General features: G+C 41.0%; 1 protein-coding gene and 1 long non-coding RNA gene across 9 annotated transcripts in view; one reads left to right on the forward strand and one right to left on the reverse strand.

Moving 5' to 3' along the window:
• LOC116749603 overlaps positions 1 to 20,808 on the reverse strand; it is a 42,852-nt gene extending 22,044 nt beyond the window's left edge. For 5 of the 6 annotated variants that reach the window (XR_004348656.1, XR_004348654.1, XR_004348655.1 and 2 more), the window contains exons 1-2: positions 20,671 to 20,808; positions 17,748 to 17,794 (exon numbers count right to left, since the gene is read on the reverse strand). This is a non-coding gene — a long non-coding RNA (uncharacterized LOC116749603). Of the gene's footprint in view, positions 1 to 17,747; positions 17,854 to 20,670 lie in introns of all 6 variants that reach the window. The other variant, XR_004348653.1, reaches the window with a different exon arrangement.
• The window catches only part of APBB1IP (amyloid beta precursor protein binding family B member 1 interacting protein), a 102,418-nt gene continuing 99,659 nt past the window's right edge, over positions 20,429 to 23,187 (forward strand). Inside the window, exon 1 of one of the 3 annotated variants that reach the window (XM_032624101.1) lies at positions 20,429 to 20,559. The gene's annotated coding sequence lies outside the window, so the exon portion shown is untranslated. Of the gene's footprint in view, positions 20,560 to 20,796; positions 20,928 to 23,187 lie in introns of those variants that run through there. The other 2 variants (XM_032624100.1, XM_032624099.1) reach the window with 2 other exon arrangements.

The following is a 23,187-nucleotide window of genomic DNA, read 5'->3' on the forward strand; positions in this document are numbered from 1 at the left end:
GGGGGGTGGGATGGAGAGGAATCTTCCTTTTTTAAAATAGTGATACATGTATTACTTTTTCTTATAAATGTTTTCTCATTGTAGAGGATTAAAACGTAGAGAAACACATAAAGAAGAAAATACAAAATCCCTATTCTTTCACCCCACAAATATAACCATTCATAATAGGGGTATTTTTAAGGCATAATTATACATGTAGCAAAGGTGGAAAGAGGAATGGTTCAAAGCACAGATCCTAGAGCCAGACTGCCTAGATTCTAATCCCAATTCTTCCATTTACTAGCTGGGTGACCTTGTATGTATCCTTTAATATTTATTTTCCACGTGTTTATAATATGCAGGGCTCTCTATGCTCAGAGACAGGTAGAGGCTTGTCCCATTCAGATCTAAGGGCAATACTGCTTTTACCAATATTGATCAGAATCCAAACACATGATCTCAATATAATGTAAGCGGAGTCTAGGAAATTTGGCCTTCCTGTGTGCCAAGGAAGGGGAAGTGAGTGTGAGCCACGCCCGTGTCATTAAGTATCATTTGGAAACATGACTTTTAGTGGTGGCAGTATTCCAGCATATACGTAACTATACTGTATTCAGTTCTCTCCAATTTATAGCCCTTCACACAACAGACTCTCACAAGGCTCCTGAAACTTCCTAAGATCCCTGTAGATTCAGAATGGCCAAGTCAGCTCAAAACCATGAAGACTCTTGGGGTGAAGGGCAATTAGAAGCAATCGTCCAGCTCCAAGACAGGTCCACACAGACAGACAGCATTTCACGTAGGACAACATCGGTCAGCAGCAGTGTGGAAATTCCGGTTAAGTCTCACAATGGTAACTAATGTGCACATGTCTTAGGAACATTTCTTAAATTTCATTCTCAGCCTTTATTTCAGCAGAAGAATACCACAACTCCTTTTTATATTCCTTTATCTCCATATATGCATTATAAGAATATATACTGTGGGTATATGTGAGTATATATATTTTTCTTCTAGTCTCTCTCTCTCTCCACACACACATATATATAGTCTAATGTGTAGTGTATATATGATATATATATATATATATATATGTATATATATATATATATATAATAGAGAGACTAGAAGGAGAGAGTGGAAGAAAATATACCAAAGGCTAAACTTGGTCCTCTTTACATTGGAGATCATGGATGACTTTTTTTCCTAATACTTCTGTACATTTTCTAAATTAGCCATAATTTAGAGACTTCTGGGACACTATCAAATGAAATAATATACACATACAAGACTATCCATGACATAACTCTTAGCTACATCTTCACCATTATATCGTGTTATCACACTGTATGTTCTTGCTATTTTAAGTTATGTGTGGGTCCTTACACAAGTTTTTTTCTTTTTTTGTTAATATTTTCTTTCTCTCCTCGGGGAGAGGCTTTCTCTCCCCAAATGCCTCTCGGGTCCTCTTCACCTAGAGGCGAATTTCAGGACTCATTTCAGATCACGATCACTTCCGGAAAGCCTCTGCTTTCATAAGTATAGCATTGTAGAAAGTACCGGAGATCTTACCTCTCCAGAGGAGAAACTTTCTTCTTGGGAATTAATTATTTGAAATCTCTGCTCCCTTCTCCCCCAAACTCCACATCACCAACTCAATAACTCAGTGGCTGTCTCTTCCTCTTTAATCTGCTTACATCTGGGTTCCTTCATTTTTTCTACCCCTTTCCTCATCTGGTTCAGAATTAGTGGCAGAGGTAGTAGAGAAATCATCAGAAACCAGATATTAGGGAAATCTTCTTTACCTCAGCCAGGGAAGAAATGGTTCAGCACCAAGGACAAGGGCACCCATGCCTGCCTGGGCTTTCTTCCCTGCCCTCTCGTCCCCACATTTTAGTTGTGCCATGCCTGTGTTCCCTAGGTTAAGAGCTCCTCTTCACTGCTGAGTTGATCTCTATCAGAGCTGTCCCTTTATACTGAAATTACTTGTTTCTTATTATCTCCCCCACCACACTTAGGGGTAGCCTCCTTAGCTGCACTTAGCACAATTCCTGGGGCACAGCAGACTCTGCAAATTATAGATGAACTAATAACTGAAACAATGACAATAAATCAACAAATAGATTTCATAAGACAGAGTAAAATCCAAGGACACATTTAGATACAACAAGTATGCTTGGAAGCAAAGTCATGGATTTGTTACTACTCCTTCAGACATTAGTTCTCAACCCTGGCTGTGCATCAGAACGATCGTTAGAGATTATTAAAAATGCAAAATCCAAGACGCTACTCCAGAAATGCAGAATAAGAATCCTAAGAGTGGGGGCTTGTCATGTGTATGGGAGGGTGGACAGGTGATTTCCGAGGGCATGAAATGATTCTTCCGCAAATAGTCGTAAGGGCTGCCACATCCCTAGAGGGAGAATCAGGCATCTGGAGAGGGAGGAAGCTCCCCCTGCTCTTGTTTATATGAGCAACAGGACCCAATCTTTTCATCTGGGTGAAACAGAAATCAGGAGGATTGTGTCTTTATGCTGACATCTACTGGCCTCTCACTTCTGGTGTAATAGTACAGGTAAAGTTATTCTTTCAGGTCCTTCCCTTTCCATCTGCAACCTACAAGTAAACAGTCCTCAGAACCATTTCACTTCCCAGGTGGTGCCAGTAACACAGGATAAGTCCACTCTGCTTCAACTAGGGAAGCAAAGAAATGCCAACAACAGCACAGTGGATGTGAAAGAAAATCTGTTTCAAGCTTTTGATTTCCTTTCTTTTTGTGAACTTCACCTTTCTGGTAATCTTTGTAGAACTAGCTGCAAGGTTTTCTCATCAAATATTGATGAGAGGGCTTTCTGTCAGATTTTCCAAAGATCTGAAAGAATTTATTAACTGGACTCTACCATTCAATTCAGGAAAATAATTCCTGTGTCTCTCACTACATCCACCATTATAGCATCTGACCCAGTCCTGCCCTGAAGGAGCTTATGCTCTGGTTAAAGGATATGGTGTTGGCCTCAAGTTACGTGAATGAAGACTCTGGCCATCCTCTTCATCACTCTTCTGCCAAATCTAGGAGCTGCCTTTTATAACATAACTCTCCTGATCAAAAAACAACTCAAATGACAAGACTACAAGGCAGCCTAATTTTTGTGTGTGTGTGTGGTACGTGGGCCTCTCACTGTTTTGGCCTCTCCCATTGCGGAGCACAGGCTCCAGACGCACAGGCTCAGCAGCCATGGCTCACGGGCCCAGCCGCTCCGCGGCATGTGGGATCCTCCCGGACCGGGGCACGAATCCGTGTCCCCTGCATCGGCAGGCGGACTCTCAATCACTGCGCCACCAGTGAAGCCCTCTAATATATTTTTATCTTACCACTTCCTGTCCTAAATCATGTAGAAGTCCATATTCATGCCCATGGCTAGCATCTGCTCTGGCACCTGCCAACTTCATGTTTGTATGAAGTTCATCTGACACTTCCTGCTCGACAGATAGCTGTTGGTAAATTCTGATGTGAATTCCCATGCCCCAGCATTATGGCCCTGAAACACCTCCATATACTGGAAAGAACTAATGTAAATTTTTAGGATGGCATTAACTCAAACTCCGCAAGTGAAAAATAAAGCACCAAAACTTTACAATCAGGTCTACTTGAATGTGACTATCAGGGCATTCAGGCTCAGCTTGATTGCCCTACAGCCTGACCCAAGTTACTTTGATACTAACATTTCAGTTATACACAGCTACAGCTCTCAAAGTGGTTCCTTGAAAATATTTCTTCTTAAAACTTCTCTTGAGTTTCAGTAGATAGTGTTTTCAGTACTAAGCATATGGTGAATAGCGTGGTCTTATGGCTATAAATGCCCAGTTAATAGGAAGAAAGTGAAACAGCCCAGAATCCCAAGGTAGAGGAATCCCAGGGCAGTTCCTCTTTAACAGATAAGGTGATGTAAGGAAAGGGCACAAGCTCTGAGATAGCCAAACAGAGTTAAAACAAGGCCTCTGCCAGAACAATCCCTGAGAACTTGGCAAGTCATTTACTTCTCTAGATCACCATAAAGAGGGTAAAATACTACCTACCTAACACAGTTATCATGCAGATTAATTAATACAAACATTTTAGCCAGCATCTGTCATATGCTAAATGTTCAACAAATGGTCACTAGGAGTGTGGTGGGAATAAATGACATAGTAGTGTTTTTAAAGTTAATTAGCTCACACACAACAAAAGAATGCTATTGATATTACTCAATTAGGTATATGAAAGCAACCTCACATTAATCTGTGATATGTCTACTCCCATCATTCAAATATCAATTATGACAATATCAAGTCAATTCTCCCAATTATATGTGAAAGTTCCATCCAGCTGCCATAAAGTTAAGGGTAGCTTGCCTTCTGTCTGTGTTCCCCCCAAACTCGTATGTTGAAGCCCTAACCTCCAGTGAGGTTGTGCCTTTAAGGAAGTAATAAGGTTAAATGAGGTCAAAAGGGTGGGGCCCTGATCTGATAGGATTAGTGTCCTTATAAGTAGAGACACCAGAGGGCTCTCGCTTTCCCCACCAACCCCCTTCCCACTCCCTCAATACTCCATACCCTGTGTGCATACATCTGAGAACATAGCAAGAAAGCCAGGAAGATAGTTCTCACTAGAAACCAAATCAGCCAAGACCTTGATCTTGGACTTCCGGTCTCCAAAACTGTTAAAAAATAAATTTCTGTTGTTTGATCCACCTAGCCTTTGATAATTTATGACAGTCCAAGCTAAGATACCAGTCAACTACTGAAGTGCTGACTTGAAAGAACTGTAAACCTCAGAGAAAAATTATTTATTTCCTGAGTAGCTTTAATTCTTATGTATGGCAGCTGATTCACTTAAGTACATAACATGCATAGTTTAGCATCCCTGATGTTTCAACAGATCATTTACTGTATAAGCAATTATAGTTTGTACCCCCAATAGATGCCTCCCAGCACTAAAAGCCTAGGAATACTGAAATGCATTCAGTCAAGAAATCTCTTTATAGCAAACTAGCTTTGACAGGATTAAATATATGAATAAGAAACACTGCATTCAAAGCACTAAGAAATATTTGAATGTCAGGATTTACTTAAATTTATATAAAGATAATGATCATGTTTCTTGAATGAAAATTCCCTGAGGGTGGACTACCTCAGACACATCCTCTGTTCTTATCTTTGATATTTTAAAAAATGTATAGTTTTGGTGACTTTAATATTCCTGGCTTGAGGGACTTGGTGGTGGTCCAGTGGGTAAGACTCTGCGCTCCCAGTGCTGGGGGCCCGGGTTTGATTCCTGGTCTGGGAACTAGATCCCGCATGCATGCCGCAACTAAGAAGCCCGCATGCTGCAACTGAAAAAAAAAAAAAAGGGAGACCCGGTGCAGCCAAAATAAACAAATAATTTTTAAAAATATTCATGACTTGCGTCTGCTCCTACACTGCTGCTGATGTCAATGTGACTGGCGGGCACACTGCCACTTAATGTGGCTGAAAATAAGCCATGCACAGAGCCAAGTGCATCACCTGTGGCAGGCTTAAGAATCACAGCCTCATAGATCGGAGACTTTTATTCATCAGCCCTTCAACTCCATCTCAAAGACTTGATTTCATAGCCCCATCAACAGCACAAGGTTCCCTCTTATATGTCCTTGTTATTCAGTCCAGGGTCACTGAATAGTCTTAAGATTTTGGTTATTCATGGCTGAAACAATAAAGAATTTTTAACTTGGCTTTGGAACTGAACATTTCAGACTGTCATATAAAGCTCCTTTGATTATCCTCTGGACATGAAGTCTGCCTTTCTGTGCTCATTAGCTGAGTTAGAAGCTAGAAAAGACACTTTGCTGATCTAAGTACTGATACAACAGTAAACAAGTCAGATTCTGTAGGTGCCAACAGGAATGCTCCCTAACAACAGCAAAAGACATCAGTAATAAAGTCACGATGATCGATTGTTCAAATAATCTAAACCTAGACACACACACACACACACACACACACACACACACACACCCCACCCCACACCACATTTTCTTTATCCATTCATCTATCAACGGACACTTAGGTTGTTTCCATATCTAGGCTATTGTAAATAATGCTGCAATGAACATGGGGGTGCGTATTTCTTTTTAAGTTGGTGTTTTTGTTTTCTTTGGAAAAATACCCAGAAGTGGAATTGCTGGATCATACAGTAGTTCTATTTGTAAGTCTTTGAGGAACCTCCATACTGTTTTCTGTAGTGGCTGCATCAATTTACATTCCCACCAACAGTGCACGAAGGTACACTTGTTGTCCTCACATACTCTCCAATACTTGTTATCTCTCACCTTTTTGATAATAGCCATTCTAACAGCTGTGAAGTGATATCTCATTGTGGTTTGATTTGTATTTCCCCGATGATTAGTGAAGTTGAACACCTTTTCATGTACCTGTTGGGTATCTGTATGTCTTCTTTGGAAATGTCTATTTAGTTTCTCTACCCATTTTTAAATCAGACTGTTTGGTTTTCTGCTATTGAGTTATACGAGTTCTCTTTATATATTGGATATTAACCCCTTTTCAAATATATGATTAGCAAATATTTTCTCTCATTTGGTAAGTGGCCTTTTAATTTTGTTAATGGTTTATTTTTCTGTGCAGAAATTTTTAGATTGACGTAGTCTCACTTGTTTACTTTTGCTCTTGTTGCCTTTGCTTTTGGGGTCAAATCCAAAAAGTCATCGTAAGACTGATGTCAAGAAGCTTAGCCCCCATGTTTTCTTCTAGGAGTTCTATGGTTTCAGGTATTACATTCAAGTCTTTAATCCATTTTGAGTTGTGTATCATGTAAGATAGGGGATCCAGTTTCATTCTTTTGCATGTTCAGTTTTCCCAAAACCATGTATTGAAAAGACAATCCATTCCTCATTGTATGTTCTCAGCTTCTTTGTCATAAATTAACTGACCATGTATTTGTGGGTTTATTTCTAGGTTCCCTATTCTGATCCATTGATCTAAGTGTCTATTTTTATGCCAATATCATACTCTTCTGATTACTATACCTTTGTAATATAATTTTAAATCAGGAAGTATGATGACTCCAGATTTGTTCTTCTTTCAAGATTGCTTGGCTATTGGGGGTCTTCTGTGGTTCCACACAAATTTTTGAATTATTTATTCTATTTCTGTGAAAAATGCCATTGGAATTTTGATAGGGACTGCAGTGAATCTGTAGATTACTTTGGGTAGTATTATCTTTTTAATAATATTCATTCTTCCTATTCATGAGCATAAAATATCTTTCCATTTATTTGTGTCTGTCAGTTTCTGTCCCTAATGTCTTATCATTTGCAGTGTATAGGTCTTTCACCTCCTTGGTTAAAATTTATTTCTAGGTATTTTATTCTTTTTGATGAAACTGTAAATGGGATGGTTTTCTTAATTTCTCTTTCTGATAGCTTGTTATTACTATATAAAAACACAACTGATTTTTGTGTATTGATTTTGTATCCTAAAACTTTACTGAATTTATTTACTAGTTTTAACAGTTCCTGGTGGCATCTTTAGGGTTTTTTAAATATATAATATCATATCTTCTGCAACAGGGATAGCTCTACTCCTTCTCTAATTTGGATGCCTTTTATGTCTTTTTCTTGCCTAATTGCCCTGACAAAGATTTCCAGTGGTCTTTTAACTTTTATACTAGAGCTGTAAGTGATTTACCCACTACCATTATGATATTAGGTTATTGTGAATTTAACTATATATTTACCTTTACCAGTGAGTTTTATACATTTATGTGTTTTCATGTTACTAATTAGTGTCCTTTCATTTCAACTTGAAGAAATCCCTTTAAGATTCCTTGTTAGACTGGTCTAGTGGTGATGAACTCCTCCATCTTTTGTTTATTTGGAAACTGTCTCTCCTTCAATTCTGAAAGACAACTTTGCCAGATATTCTTAATTAATTGCCAGTTGTATCCTTTCAGTACTTAGAATATATCTCCCCATGCCCTTCTGGCTTTCAAGGTTTCTGCTGAAAAGTCTGGTGATAGACTTATGGGGATATATTGTACATAACAGGTGGTTTTCTCTTACTGCTATTAAGATTCTCTTCTTGTCTTTAACTTTTGATAACTTAATTATAATATGTCTCAGTCTGGGTCTCTTTAGATTCATCTTCTTTGGTCCTCTTTGGGTTTCCTGGATCTAATATCTGTTTCTTTCCCCCGGTTAGGGAAGGTTTTAGTCATTATTTCTTCAAAAAAAACTTTCTGCCTCTTTCTCTTGCATCCTTCTGAGATTGGTGTCCCTTCAGCTATCTTCACTCTTTTTCATTCTTTTGTTGTTGTTGTTATTTTTTAACCCCAAATTCTAAAGCTATTATCCAGTCTAAAAAAATTTACTAGCCCAAGGAGAGGAGAAAAAAAAAAGCAAAATCAAAACCAACAAAACTTCTGAACCACAAATGCCAATTTTTTTAATGCAATAATTTGTTTGTAAACTAACCACACTGTAAATTCCCATGAGCTCTCCTAAATGTATCAAATTCAAACTAAATACAATTCCAAGTTCAGGAAGGACTCCAAAAATTGCAGACATGTCCCAAAGGACAATCTAACCTAATCGGGCAACAGAGTTAAATGATAACAGCTGTCCTCTCCAAAAAGGACTTGCATGGTCAGGTAACTCCCAGGTTGTTTGTTGATAAATAGAAAAGTACCACAGGAAACTCAAGGCATCAATCAGTCTAGACTCACCTGTTCAGGCTTTTATCTTCAATCAACAAATTTTCCAATACATATCTCATTAAAAATTCTCAAAAACTTAAAGAGAGTAATCAAGCCTTCTATCAGCCTTCTCATCTCTAATTAAAATACACTCCTCCCTCCACATTTGCAGTTTTTCACCCTGAATCATCTCCTTTCTTCCTAGTAACTAATGATGGGGAGGAATGATGAAAAAGCAGAAGCCCTTGCTCTAGGCTCTGAAGTAAGAGGGGGAAGCAGAAGCTCCCTGTCTCTGCTCAGTGAGCTCATACCCACAAAGGGAGGTGCTGTGGACCACACTCTTTCATTCCTCTTTTCTACCATTGAGAAATGAACTCTGCCTCAGGGAGAAAATAAAATAGAATTTAACCCTGATAATGAATTCCTGCCATCAACTCTGAGGGAGTTTCTGCTTAATCAGAGAACTAGCTTTAACATTTTTTGAATTGGGTCAGTTACCTGTATTAATTAAAGGAAGCATCCAGAAAATCCAATGAACCTAACAAGTCATTTTGGCTTTTAAATACATTGTTTAATTCCTTTGCATCCAATTGACCTTCTAAATTACATTCTGCCTTGTAACTATTAAAATATCTTTGTGTTTCCTAAGAACTCACAGGCAGATGTTGAGGAATTCCCAAAAGAATACTGATGGGTAAAAGGAAGGCAAGGTTAGAACTAGAATTTCCCCCCAAAAGTCCAGAAACTTACTAATCCATTTGCAGTTCAGCAAAGATTACAGTCTGTGTGTTTTACAAAAATTAATTAATACATGCTCGTTGCAACAGGAGAAACTATCTGAGATTTGTAAAGTGAAAGACATACTATGTGCTAAAAAAATTGATTTTAATAAGCTGATGTTATTTCCTCAACAAATTTCCCCAAATTAATATGAATAAATGCTAATATATAGGGAATGTATCTGATCTCACAACAATGACAGCATATTATGGATATTTCTCAGCACTTTGCCTCTCTCATTTGATAATAACAATCACGGACACTCCCCAGCTCTGTCAATGCATATCACATCCATATCATATCTATATCTAATATCATATATATTGATATACCAAGATATAAAAATTATATATCTATACACATAAATATGTTGTAGAGATAAAGCACACTCTGTTTAGCATGTACAAGGCCCCAGGATTATTTAGTTGTACATCTAGGCAATCCTCCCTCTATCGGAAAGAATTTCCAAACTCCACACCTAAGCAAAGCAGAACAGATAATGATAAACACAGATACCTAAACTTCACGTAGAGAAGTCTCAAAGATAAAAAGTAATTCTTGTAAAATATTGAAATCAAGGTCAAGGCACTTCCTCCCCTGGCACAGTTTTTGCTACAGGAACAAGGTCACAAGACATGGCTCCATATCAGAATCTTCTCGTGAATGAATCTTTGGTTTTTTAACATCCTCCTAAATTAGTCATCTAGTAACTGCCAACATAATCATTTTCAGTTTTCTTGCCACTATAAACAAAGCTGTAACAAATATCCAGGAACATATGGCTTTACATACCACTATCTCCATAAGACAGATTTCCAAACTGGAATCCCTCTGCCAAAGAGAATGAGTTTTTTTATTTTGGTAGATGTGGTCAGATTACATTCAGAAAAGGCACAGCAATTCACTACTTCCAGAAGCAAAGTAAGAGAATATCTGCTTTCCTGCAACCCTGACAGCACACAGTATGATCCCTCCCCTTTGTTTCTTTTTTTTTCCCTGCCAATTACATGATTTAAAAATATAAACTCCTGGGCTTCCCTGGTGGTGCAGTGCTTGAGAGTCCGCCTGCCGATGCAGGGGACGTGGGTTCGTGCCCCGGTCCGGGAAGATCCCACATGCCGCGAAGCAGCTGGGCCCGTGAGCCATGGCCGCTGAGCCTGCGCGTCCGGAGCCTGTGCTCCGCAACGGGAGAGGCCACAACAGTGAGAGGCCTGCGTACCGCAAAAAAAATAAATAAATAAAATAAACTCCTTGTTTAACTTTCACCAACCTGACTTCTAGCCAGTTTGAGTATCTCTTCATATATTTATTAGTTATTTAAATTTTATCTTCAATGAATCACCTTTGCCCTTTCTTTCCTTATGTGTTTTCTATTACTAATTCAGAGGAATTAGCCGCCAATCTCTTTGCATAGCCCTGCAATAAACCTTTCTCTGCTCCAAACTCCAACGTTTCAGTTTGTTTGGCCTCACCATGCATCAGGCACACGAACTTGTGCTAACATTTTCTAATATTAATTTCTTTACTCTTTCTGTATACAGTATGAAAGAGGGAGCTAGCTTTGTTTTCATGTATCTAATATGTGTGTATATATTACATATATTTTAATGTCTATCAGGGAGAATGAAGTAACCAAGATGGCAGAGTATGGGGACTCTAGTCTCCATAGCCCAACAAAGATCAATAATTAGACAGCTATCTACAAACAAAAACAGCACTGGGAGAGCTCTGGAGTTCACTGACGAAATTTAACACAGTGGAACAAAAAAAATTTGAGAATAACCACACAAAACGGGAAGGAAGACAGCCTCATTTTGCCTGCACGATCCCATCCCCCAGGACAGCATTGCTAAGCATCAAGAGAGAACTCCATTAGAAACAGTTCCCCTCACAGGAAGAGGAAGAGCAGGGAGAGAAACCAGCTTCCCAGTCTTTCTGGGCCCCCCAGAAAGGTCCCACTTCAGTTTTACCCCAACCAGAGACCAGCAAAGCTGAGATATATACAAATGACTAGGAATGATAAAATCAGAGGCTACCAAGAGTAGCCATACAGCAGGAAGGATCATGGTTTCTCAGGGACCTGCTCTAGACACAGACCCAGCAGCCTTCACTACCGAAGAAACCAACATCCAGCAGAGCCGCCAGAGACCCCTCGCAGATTTCACCGGCTTCCATTCCACAGGCACCTGCAGCCAGCCACCACAGCCAGGCATGTGCACACCACCAGTGCCAGCCCCTGCTGCTGCTTGCCCTAGTCCCTATCCACTGAACCTGGAGACACTGCTGAGGACCCCAATAGCTCCTGCAGCCTTTGCAGACCTTTCCCTGCTCCTCATGCAGTGCTCACCGAGGACCACACATGATGCTGTGGCACCCAACAGCCAAAGTCAGTGAGCCATCATGTTCCCCCAGACCGGGTGCCACCACACGCCCCTGCACTTGGCAACATGCACCACTAGACCTGGGGTCATAGCATGCGCCGGTGTCTGCCCCTCCACGGTGAAAGTCTTCCCTTACCAGAGAGATTGTAATTATACCAAGTATCTTTTTTGACCACAATGGTGTGAAACTAGAAATCAATAACAAGAGGAAAACTAGAAAATTCACAAATATGTGGAAATTAAACAACATGCCCCTGAAGAACTACTGGGTAAAAGAAGAAATCAAAAGGGAAACCAAAGTATATCTTGAGAAAAGGAAAATGGAAACACAACATACCAAAACTTATGGTATGCAGCAAAAACAGTTCTAAAAGGCAATTTTATAGCAGTAAATGTCTATCTTAAGAAAAAAGACCTCAAATAAAAACCTAACTTTACACCTCTGGTAACCTGAAAAACAAGACAAGCTAAGTCCAAAGTTAGCATCAGCAGAAAGGAGATAACAAACATTGGAGCAGAAATACATTAAACAGAGAAGAGAAAAATAATAAAAAGATCAATGAAACTTGTTTTTTTGAAAACATAAACAAAATTGACAAATTTTAGCTAGACTTACCAAAATAGAGAGAGGACTCAAATAATTAAAATTATAAATGAAAAAGGATACATGTAAATGATACTACATAAATACACAGGATCATAAGAGACTACAATGAACAATTATATGCCAAATAATTGGACGACTTAGAAGAAATGGGTAAATTCCTGGAAATATACAATCTATCAAGACTAAATCATGAAGACATAGAAAATCTGAACAGACCAATAACAAATAAGGAGAATCAATCAGTAATCAAAAATCTCCCAAAAAAGGAAAGCCCAGGACCAAATGGATTCATGGATGAATTCTACCAAACATTTAAAGAGAGACTGATGCTAATTCTACTCAAACTCTTCAAAAAAATTGAAAATGAGGCAACACTCCCAAACTCATTTTATGAGGCCAGTATTACCCTCATACCAAAACCAAGTAAGGACACTACAAGAAAAGAAATTTACAGGTTTATATTCCTGATGAACATAGATGTAAAAATCCTCAACAAAATATTAGCAAACTGAATCCAACAGCACATTAAAAGAATCATACACCATGATCAACTGGGTTTTATTCCTGGGATGCAAGTATGGTTTAACATATGCAAATCAATCAGTGTGATACACCACACTAGTAGAATGAAGACAAAAATCATATGATCATCTCAATAGATGCAGAAAAAGCATTTAACAAAATTCAACATCCTTTCATGATAAACTCAACAAATTGGGTAAAGAAGGTACAAACCTCAACATAATAAAGTCCGTAAATAACAAGCCTGCAACTAACATTATACTCAATAGTGAAAGGTTGAAAGCTTTTCCTTTAATATCAAGAACAAGACAAAGGTGCCCACTTTCACCACGTCTATTCAACATAGTAGTGGAATTCCTAGCTAGAAAAATTAGGCAAGCAAAGAAATAAAAGGCATCCAACTCAGAAAGGAAGAGGTAAAATTGTCTCTCTTTGCTGATGACATGATGTATATAGAAAACCCTAACGACGCCACTAAGAACTGTTAGATATAAACAAAGAATTCAGTAAAGTTTCAGAACACAAAATCAACATACAAAAATCAGCTGCATTTCTACACACTAACAATGAACTACCTGAAAAAGAAATAAAGAAAACATCCCCATTTACAATAGTATCAAAATTACTCAGGAAAAATTTTAACGAAAAAAGTTAAAGATCTATACACCAAAAACTATAAGACGTTGAGGAAAGAAGTTGAAGAAGACACAAATAAATGGAAAGATAGTCCATGCTCATGGATTGGAAGAACTAATGTTGTAAAAATGTCCCTACTATCCAAAACAATCTATGGATTCAATGAAATCCCTTTCAAAAATCCCACAGCAAACGTCATCCTCAGTGGTGAAAGTCTCAAAGCTTTTCTTCTAAGATCAAGGACGAGACAAGGATGTGTACTCTCACCACTTTTACTCAACATCGTACTAGAAGTTCTAGCCAGAACAATTAGGCAAGAAAAAGAAATAAAAGACATTCAAATTGGAAAAGAAGAAGTGAAATTATCTGTTTGCAGATGACATGATCTTATATGTAGAAAATCCTAAAGATTACACACACACACACAGACTCACACTGTTAGAACTAATAAATGAATTCAGCAAAGTAGCAGGATACAAAGTCAACATGAAAAAACCAGCTGCATTTCTATACACTAAAAATGAACAATCTGAAAAGGAAATTATGAAAACAATTTAATTTACAATAACATCAAAAAGAATAAAGTACTTAGGAATTAATTTAACCAGAGAGGTGAAAGACTTGTACAAGGAAAACATTGTTGAAAGAAATTAAAGAAATAAATAAATGGAAATGCAACTCATGTTCATGAATTGGAAGACTTAGTATTGTTAAGATGTCAACACTACCCTACATAATCTACAGATTCAATGTAAACTCTATCAAAATCCTAATGACATTTTCCCATAAATATAAAACCCCATCCTAAAGCCCATATGGAATCCCAAGGGGCTCTGGATCGCCAAAACAATCTTGAAAAAAGAAGAAAAAATCTGGAGGACCCACACTTCCTGGTTTCAAAACTTTCTACAAAGCTATAGTAATTAAAACAGTGTGGTACTGGCATAAAGATAAACATATAGACAAATGGAATAGAAGAGAAAGCCCAGAAACCAAACCTCACATATATGGCCAAATGATTCTGGACAAGGGTGTCAAGACCATACAATGGGGAATAGACAGTCTTTTAAAAAAAATGGTGTCGGGAAAACTGGATATCCACATACAAAAGAATGAAGCTGGACCCTTACCTAACAACATACACAAAAGCCAACTCCAAATGGATCAAAGACTTAAATATGAGATGTAAAACTATGAAACTTTAGAAGAAAACATAGGGCAAAAATCATGACATTGGATTTGGTAGTGATTTCTTAGCTATGACACCAAAGGCACAGGCAACCAAAGGAAAAATAGACATATTTAACTTCATGAAAATTGAAAACTTTTGTTCATCAAAAAACAAGTCACAGAGTAAAAAGACAACCCATAGAATGGGAGAAAATATTTGCAATTCACATATATAATAAGAGATTAATATCCAGAATATATAGAGAACTCCTAAAATTTAACAACAAAAACAAACCAATTCAAAAATGGGCAAAGGACTTGAATAGACATTTCTTCAAAGAAGATATACAAATGGTCAACAAGCACATGAAATAATATTCAATGTCACTAATCATTAGAGAAATGCAAATTAAAACTACTATGAGATACCACCTCACACCTGTTAACATAGCTACTAGAAACAAACAGGATGTGGAGAAATCAGAACACTTGTGCACTGTTGGTGGGAATGTAAAATTGTACAGTCACTGTGGATAACGGCATGACAGTTCCTCAAAAATTAAAAATAGAATTACCATATGATCCAACAATTCCACTTCTGGATATATACTCAAAATGATTAAAAGCAAGGATTCAAAGAGATATTTGCATACCCATGTTCATGGCAGCTTTACTCACAAAAGCTAAAACGTGGAAGTAAAACAAGTGTCCACGGATGAAAGAATGGATAAGCAAAATGTGTATACACAAGCGATGGAATATTATTCGGCCTTGAAAAGGAAGGACATTCTGATTTATGCTACAACATGGATGAAGTTTAAGGACAACATGTAAGTGAAACAAGCCAGTTTCAAAAAGACAAACACTGGGGCTTCCCTGGTGGCGCAGTGGTTGAGAGTCTGCCTGCCAATGCAGGGGACACGGGTTCAAGCCCTGGTCTGGGAAGATCCCACGTGCCACGGAGCAGCTGGGCCCGTGAGCTACAAATACTGAGCTCTGCGCGTCTGGAGTCTGTGCTCCGCAGCAAGAGAGGCCGCGACAGTGAGAGGCCCGCGCACCGTGATGAAGAGTGGCCCCCGCTTGCCACAACTAGAGAAAGCCCTCGCACAGAAACGAAGACCCAACACAGCCAAAAATAAATAAATGAATAAATAAATTTATAAAAAAAAAAAAAAAAAAAAGACAAACACTGTATGTATTTATATGAGACACTTAGTCAAACTCATAGAGACAGAAAGCAGAAAGGGGGTTACCAGGGGCTGGAGGAGGGGAGACTGGGGAATTAGGGTTCAGTAAGTACAGAGCTTTGGTTTTGCAAGATGAAAAGAGCTATGGAGATGGATGGTGGTGATGGTCACACAACAGTATGAATGTATTTAATACCACTGAACTGTACACTTAAAAATGGTTAAGATGATAAATTTTACGTATGTATTTTTACCACAATTTTTTAAATTGAAAAAAAAAAAACAAGAAAAGAAAACAAGAGATGGAGAGAATTCCTAGTGATCCTCTGGTTCTTAGCGTAGTCTCTCAAGAGACCCAGATATACTTCCTGAGTTCAATGAGCTGTCAGAGCTTTTCTCCAAGAACTTCTCCTTTGCGCCTGAGCCACTTTGAATGGATTTGGTTCCTTATAAATCAATCCCTAACTGTTTCATACTTTCAGCCAATGATACTAGGTAGCAATGATAACTGCTTTAGAGACACAAGTTCTGGGGAGACAGTGTATGCATATGTATCTCAATATGTCACGGATGTTAATGCTTATTAAGTAACCTAACACTGGGCTTCCACGGGCATAGCCTCTGTGCGGTGTCAGTGCAAAAAAACTAACAGCCACATTTAATTTTAAACCAAGCCCACCATTCTTAAAACCCCCTTCTACCCCTTCTTCTCACACTCTGCCTCTCTCATACCCTGCAGTGTCCCCAAACATCTTTCTCCTTGCTTTGTTCTCAGCTCCCCACCTAAAATTCTCTCCCAAGCCTTCTCGGGCTCTCTCTTCTTCCCCAGCCTTCTCCTCCTGGGGCTATTCTTCCATCCTTTCCTTTCTGTTCTCCTCCCACTGACTGTCACTGGGGTGGAGCAGGAAGGGGTTGGCTGAGGGAGATGAACAAAGGCCAGAGGACTGAGCGGGTCAGGCAGAGGGAGAGTCTGGTTAACAGGCAAGAGGAAAAATATATACTATATGGAAAACATATAACTAGTAATAGCATACTAATTACATATGCATGTTATGATTAAAATAGAAATCATGAGCAGAGTTATTTTTTATTACCAATTTATATTTTATAAAGTAAAGCACAGGAGCTTTACCAGGACAGAAAAATGAGAAGCAGAGGTGCCCAAGATGGTTATCTTGAGTATCTCCAGCTGTGAATAAGCCAAAACCTAGAGGTTCACACAGCTATGTACCATAATCTCTCAGGGATCTGTGGGTTGATTGGGCTCAGCTGGGTGGTTCTTCCCCCTGGTCTCTCATGCAGCTGCATTTAGATAAGAGCTGGGGCGGGAGTCCTCTGAAGGCCGGACAGGGGCTGGGCGCCCAAGACGGCGCCTTCACCTCACATCTGATGCTTCAATGTTGCCCCATGTGGCCTCTCTCACCTCAGGGCGGAAAGAGCCAGTTAAGTGCAAAGTCCACCACCATTTCTGCTGCCTTCATTTGGTCAAAGCAATCACAGAGCCTGCTTGGATTCAAGGGGGATGGAAAGAAACAGATTCCAGCTCTTGATGGGGAAGGGAGAGATGGTCCTGGCCATCTTTGGAAAATACAGTCTGCTGCAGACAGCATAAAAGTTAGATATTTATATCAGAAAGAAACATTCCTTACTATTAAGAGCAAGCCAAATAAAATAAATGGGCAAAACTTTACAAAGTGCTCAACCAAAGGAAAAAAAATACCTCACCACTCCAAAAAAAAAAGTAGCAGGATTCTTACTTCAAGTCAACCCAGGTCCCTGCAAAAAGGTGAAAGCGCTCTTTAGCCTGGAGGAAATGGGCAAAAATACAATGTTGGACTTGGTAGACATGCCAAAAGAGTGAGGCTGTAAGAAACACAGTAAAAATCCAGTTCAATTAAGTAAACTGAGTTCCCCTGCATTCTCTAGCCACTAGCCACCCTCTGCAGAGATATTCCTGGGAGTCCCTACCCAAAGAGGATGCCACCTGGAGAATTTTCTCCCACATCATCATTCCAGGACATTCGGTTCTTCCTTGCCTGTGATTCAATCAGCCATCTCCCAAACTCGTTCACTGCCACTCCTGTGTCTTGAAGCTCTTTCTGGAGCGTTCCTCTACCTGGGGCTTTAACTTTGCCCTTGCAGACTTTCCACTAAAACTTTCCTAAGGGAAAGTAGTTTATTCTCTCACACTCCATGCACCGTAAGTTCAGAAGGTGGGTTTGCTGTTCTCTGTGCTCCCCATTGCTACCTGCAGACATTTTAGTGGCTCAGCTTTTTTTTCAAAACAAAACGAAGAGCAAACACATTTTTCTCGAGGCTCATGCCATTTGAGTAAACTATTCTGTTCACCTCTTCAGACTGTCATCTTCCCAAATCCCAGTCACTCCTGCTCTCTCATTCCAAAACCCTGACACCTGACTCCCAATCTTCCTTTAAGATGGGCTTAAATCTTATCATTCTGTTTGCCTGGAAGAGTCATGCATTACACCTGTTTCCTGATTTCTCATCCAGTTAGCACTTTGGTACCCTTAAAAGTGTCCCAGCCTCAACAATTTTATGTGGCCACCCTAATCCTGGGTGACTTAACAGTTAGCTACCCTTTGGCCTCATTTCCTTGATCAACACGTGACCAGGCCCTTGGTCACACCCTGGACATTGTCAACTAATCTCACTGCCTCCTGGAGCAAAATTCAATCTGCCTACCTTCTGACCACAATGACCCATCCTTCCAGCTGGCTTGTTTTTGGCCACTCCCATTACAGCTAAACTTTCTCCAAACCCAGGTAACCTAGCCCTGCAGGAGAGCCACACGACTAAGCAGACTGCTTCCACCACCATCACCAATTTCAGGCTCTCAAGTTGCCTGGAAATCCCATTATATTTTTCTGAGCAACACACTCTCTGATTCTCTGCAATGACCTCGTTAAACTTTCTTGGGACTTCCCTGGTGGTCCAGTGGTTAAGACTCCGCATTCCCAATGCAGGGGGCCCGGGTTCCATCCCTTGTCAGGGAATTAGACCTCACATGCCGCAACTAAGAGTCCACATGCCACAACTAAAGATCCTGTATGCCACTAAGAACCAGCGCTGCCAAATAAGTAAATAAACATTAACAAAAAAACAATTTTCTCCAGCTCCCTAAATCTGTGACCTGCTAACCTCCTATCTCACCCCCAGCTGATGACCCTGCTTCTTTTCTTACTTTACAAAGAAAATAGAGGCTTGAGATATTATTTTACACAATCTCATTGGTTTTAGGATGAGAAAACAATCCTGGACGTGGTCCACGTGGTCCTACACAGTTTGTCCCTACTGACCTTTCTCCATCTAGCCATGCCTCACACCAGAGCTCCCAGGACACCAGTCCCACTGGTTTGCATTCGATTTCTAATCCCTTCTGCCACTCTCCCACTCCCACCCCAGCCCATCAGCAAATGTTGGTTCTGGTTTCATAATGTGTCTTGGATCCAAACTCTTCTCACCGTCCCCGCAGTAGAATCCTCACCAAAGCTACCGTCACCTTTCATCTGGACTGTTACCACAGCCTGAGTGCTCTCTTACTGCTTTTCCTCTTGCCCCATCCGACTGATTTCCCAATCACAAGCCAGTAGGATGGCACACAGAAGAAATCAAATCACTTGCTAAACACCTTCCCATAGCTCCCCGTTGCAATTAGAATAAAACCCAAAGTCCTCAAGGCTGAGCCCCAGGCCCTGCTTGGTCTGGCGCCTGCCTACCTCTTGGTTCCCATCCTCTACCACTGCCCTACTCTTTCATCACCCCCTTCCCCACATATAAGTCCTTGACAACCCAGCTGTAGAGGGGAAGGACAGGTGAATTCAACCACATTTCCAAATCTAACTGACTTTAACTGCTATGTTTTCAGATCTCACCCACTTTCTCTCTGGACACGCCACTTTCAAAAGTCATGGCCTTATTTCCACTTAGTCCTTTGCGATGACAAATTGTGTGGCCAAGAGTGGCCTGGTGCGTACACATTACTTCATTTGCATCACTGTATCTCTGTAATACATTCTTAGAAGTGGGATCGCTGGGTCAAAGGGTCACCGCAGATGTAGATTAAGTCGCTGTTGCCCAATCCCTGTCTACAGGGCTCAGACCATTTTGGACTTCCACCAGCGTTATGGGAGAAGCCACAGCCTCGCCGGCCAACTGAGTGCCGCTAAGCTTTGGGGGTGCGGTTGCCAACCGGAGAGCTGAGAAACCGCCGCTGCGAAGCGCGCCCTTCCCCGCCCCGGCTCCAGCGGAGACCGCCTAACCCCGGTCCCGCGCCTCCCCTGCGGCCAGGCGGGCGGGGACCGCTGCTCTCCGGCTCCCGCGTGCGCTGCGGGCGGGCTGCGCGCGGCAGGGAAGCCGGGCCTTGCACAACTGGCCCGAAAGAGGAAGCTCAGAAAGGGCTGAAGTCAACACTTCGGAAGACCGTTGCAAAAGAAATCGGCTTCTTCGGCCTTTGTGGAACCGCCATCCGGCCCCCAATCCCTTAGCCACTGATATATCGAGGCGACAACCAAGGGGGTCGCTCCCGAGAGAGGAGGGCCCGCGGCGCAGGTAGGGGAGGGCTGAGAGGAAGGCGCAACTTTCCCCAGAATAAAAACCAAGTTGTTTTCTTCGGGGGGGGGGGGGAAAGGGGGGAGGGGTAAGACGAAAGGAGGCACAAACCCGTGGAGTCGAAAAAAGCAGCCCCCGAGCTTTAGGCGTCTTTATCCACATCCGTGGGTGTGTCTCCAGCCAGGCGCCCTTCTCGCACCTCGATGCGGAGCCGCGCGCAGAGCGCTTCACGTCTGCGCGCTGCGTGGGAAGGGGCGGGCTGACACCACTTCCTCCAGAGGCTGCCGACGTGAACCGGAGCGCAGCCGAGTGCGGCGCGTCGCCCTCCCGGCCCAGCCCCGCGCTCGAGGCCCCGCGCAGCCGTCGAGGTAAGCGGCGCCCGCCGGCCCGCCCAGGGGCCCTGGGAGCTGCACCGGGACCCGCCGGGCGGTCACCCGACCAGGAGTCTGGCCTGTCGGGTCCGAGGCCCGACCCAGCTCGCGGCGCCGGCCGGGTGAACGCGCGGCCCCCGCTGGGCCCTCCAGGGCAGCGGGTCCCCGGAGTCCCCTCCGCCGACCCCTGCACTTGACCCAGCTCCGCGGGGGGTTGGGGTTGGGGCTGGGACTTGCCTTCCCCGCGTTCGGATTTGTCATATTTAACTGATTTCCTGACCAGAAAATTGCTCCAAGGTCAGACGGGGAACCGCTACACCCTCGCCTGTCCGGCGGGTCCGGGAGCCCCGGGCTGACAGACGCTGAAGGAATCCCGGGGGGTATTTCACGGGGGGCATTTCAGGGGGTATTTCAGGGTGCTATGCATTGAGTGCAAGTAGTGTGAGAATTTGAGTGACGATCGAAGTCTGACGCGTCTTGGAGTGTTTCCTTTTTGAAAACTTTCAGACGGCTGTTTCTTCTTTTTAAAAATAACTTTTCCTCCGAATTATTGTCCTTTTCGTTTTAAAATAAGGTAGAGGAAAGATGTGGACACCAGGCAGAAGTTTTGTAATTTGGCTTGGAATGAGTATCCAGAGCATCCTTTTAGAGCACGAAGCAAACTAACCAGGAGATCGTTATACCCAGGAGGACCTCGGGGCAGGGGTCCCCCTGAAGACCTTGCCCAGTGCACCTCTTATTTTCCTTCTGGGAAGGTATTTCTTATCGTTCAGACCATTGTGGAACGCTAAACGTGTTTTTTCCTAGTGCCACTCACGGCAAAGCAGTTCAAAAATAACTTTTAATGTGATCATTATAGAAAGAAATGGAGTATTGGAGGAAGTAACATAAAGAAAAAGCTAACTGACTTTATTACTAACTGAGTTTATTACTCCTCAGGTATAATGTGATTTAAATAAAGGCTAGGGTACTAGCTACTACTAATTTTAAAGTCTAGGGCCTCTGAATGGATGTTTGGGAGCCTTTGTCCCTTTGAATAAACCTCCAGTGGCAATTTTCCCTCTGGCCTCACTGAAATACTGGGACGGCACATGGGCAGTCTTGCAGTAACGCTGGCTAGCAAAATTAACAGAGGATCTACTACGAAACTTCTGTAATGTCTTCCGGGTGGTATTTCCTGTCTGCTCAATGTGTTGTGAAAGGTCTAAGAAATTTAATATCATCTTCAGACTATTAGTATTTAGTAATTTTCACACTATTACTAATATCTGTGTCTTTTCTGGGTATTTGGAAGACTTGGGTTCTGTTCCATATCTGCCTTTAACTAGAAAAGAGTGACGTTGATTAAGTTGCTTTGATCTCTCTGGACCTGAGGTAACTTACCCATAACGATTACTGGCCTACCAAATGTCTGTCATGAAAATAGCAATTGAGGAATTGCCATAATTCTTTGAATTTGTCCTATCTGGAATGCTGACAGAGTTAGAATTGCTGATCACTAACAAGAAAGAATGGAGAAAATAATGATAACAGATGTTGTTAGATTCTGAAATATTTCGAGGCCTTTGTTCTTTAGAAGTTCCTCTAAAAACAGTCAATTTTTGGCCTATATGTAAGACGGCAAATTTCCATTCTTTTGAAAAACTTCAGTGGGGAGTTGATATGCCCAAGCTTGGGCAGATCCATATTAGATTTCAAAATTCTTCACGTGTTACTTCTCAAGAAATATAACTTTGTAATATGGATTACTTTATGACTTAGTTACTTTAAATCTTAAACGCAATACTTACTGGGTTATGTAGTGTCCATTAAATCTTTTGTATTTTCATGTCCTGAGAATGTATACCAATCACCCACTATTTTTTTGCCTTTTTTCAATAACAAATTAAGAGTTCTAGATATTTTCATATTACTGTTAGAATGAACTACCTATAGAATGCATTACCATGAGTGTCTGCATTTGATAGGCCACTTTGAATTTCTTCAAACCATCCCACTTTCAAAAAGCATGACTATTTTCACTTACTTCGAATCCTCTTCAGTTTTATTTTAGTTATTTTTATACCCAATACCTTTCTGTGAGTGCAGACTCTTATAATAAATTAAGTTTGTGTTTCATAGTCTGTCACACCAAGATATTTACAGTTGCACCGCATCGCCATCACCTAGCCAAGTTCCTGGCACCATAGTTGGGACTCAAATAACATTTACTAAACGTGCAGGTATATGAGTTCCACTTCTGGATTGTACCATCGAT

The sequence above is a fragment of the Phocoena sinus genome, chromosome 2 (genome assembly GCF_008692025.1).
Source record: "Phocoena sinus isolate mPhoSin1 chromosome 2, mPhoSin1.pri, whole genome shotgun sequence".
Lineage (NCBI taxonomy): Eukaryota > Metazoa > Chordata > Mammalia > Artiodactyla > Phocoenidae > Phocoena > Phocoena sinus.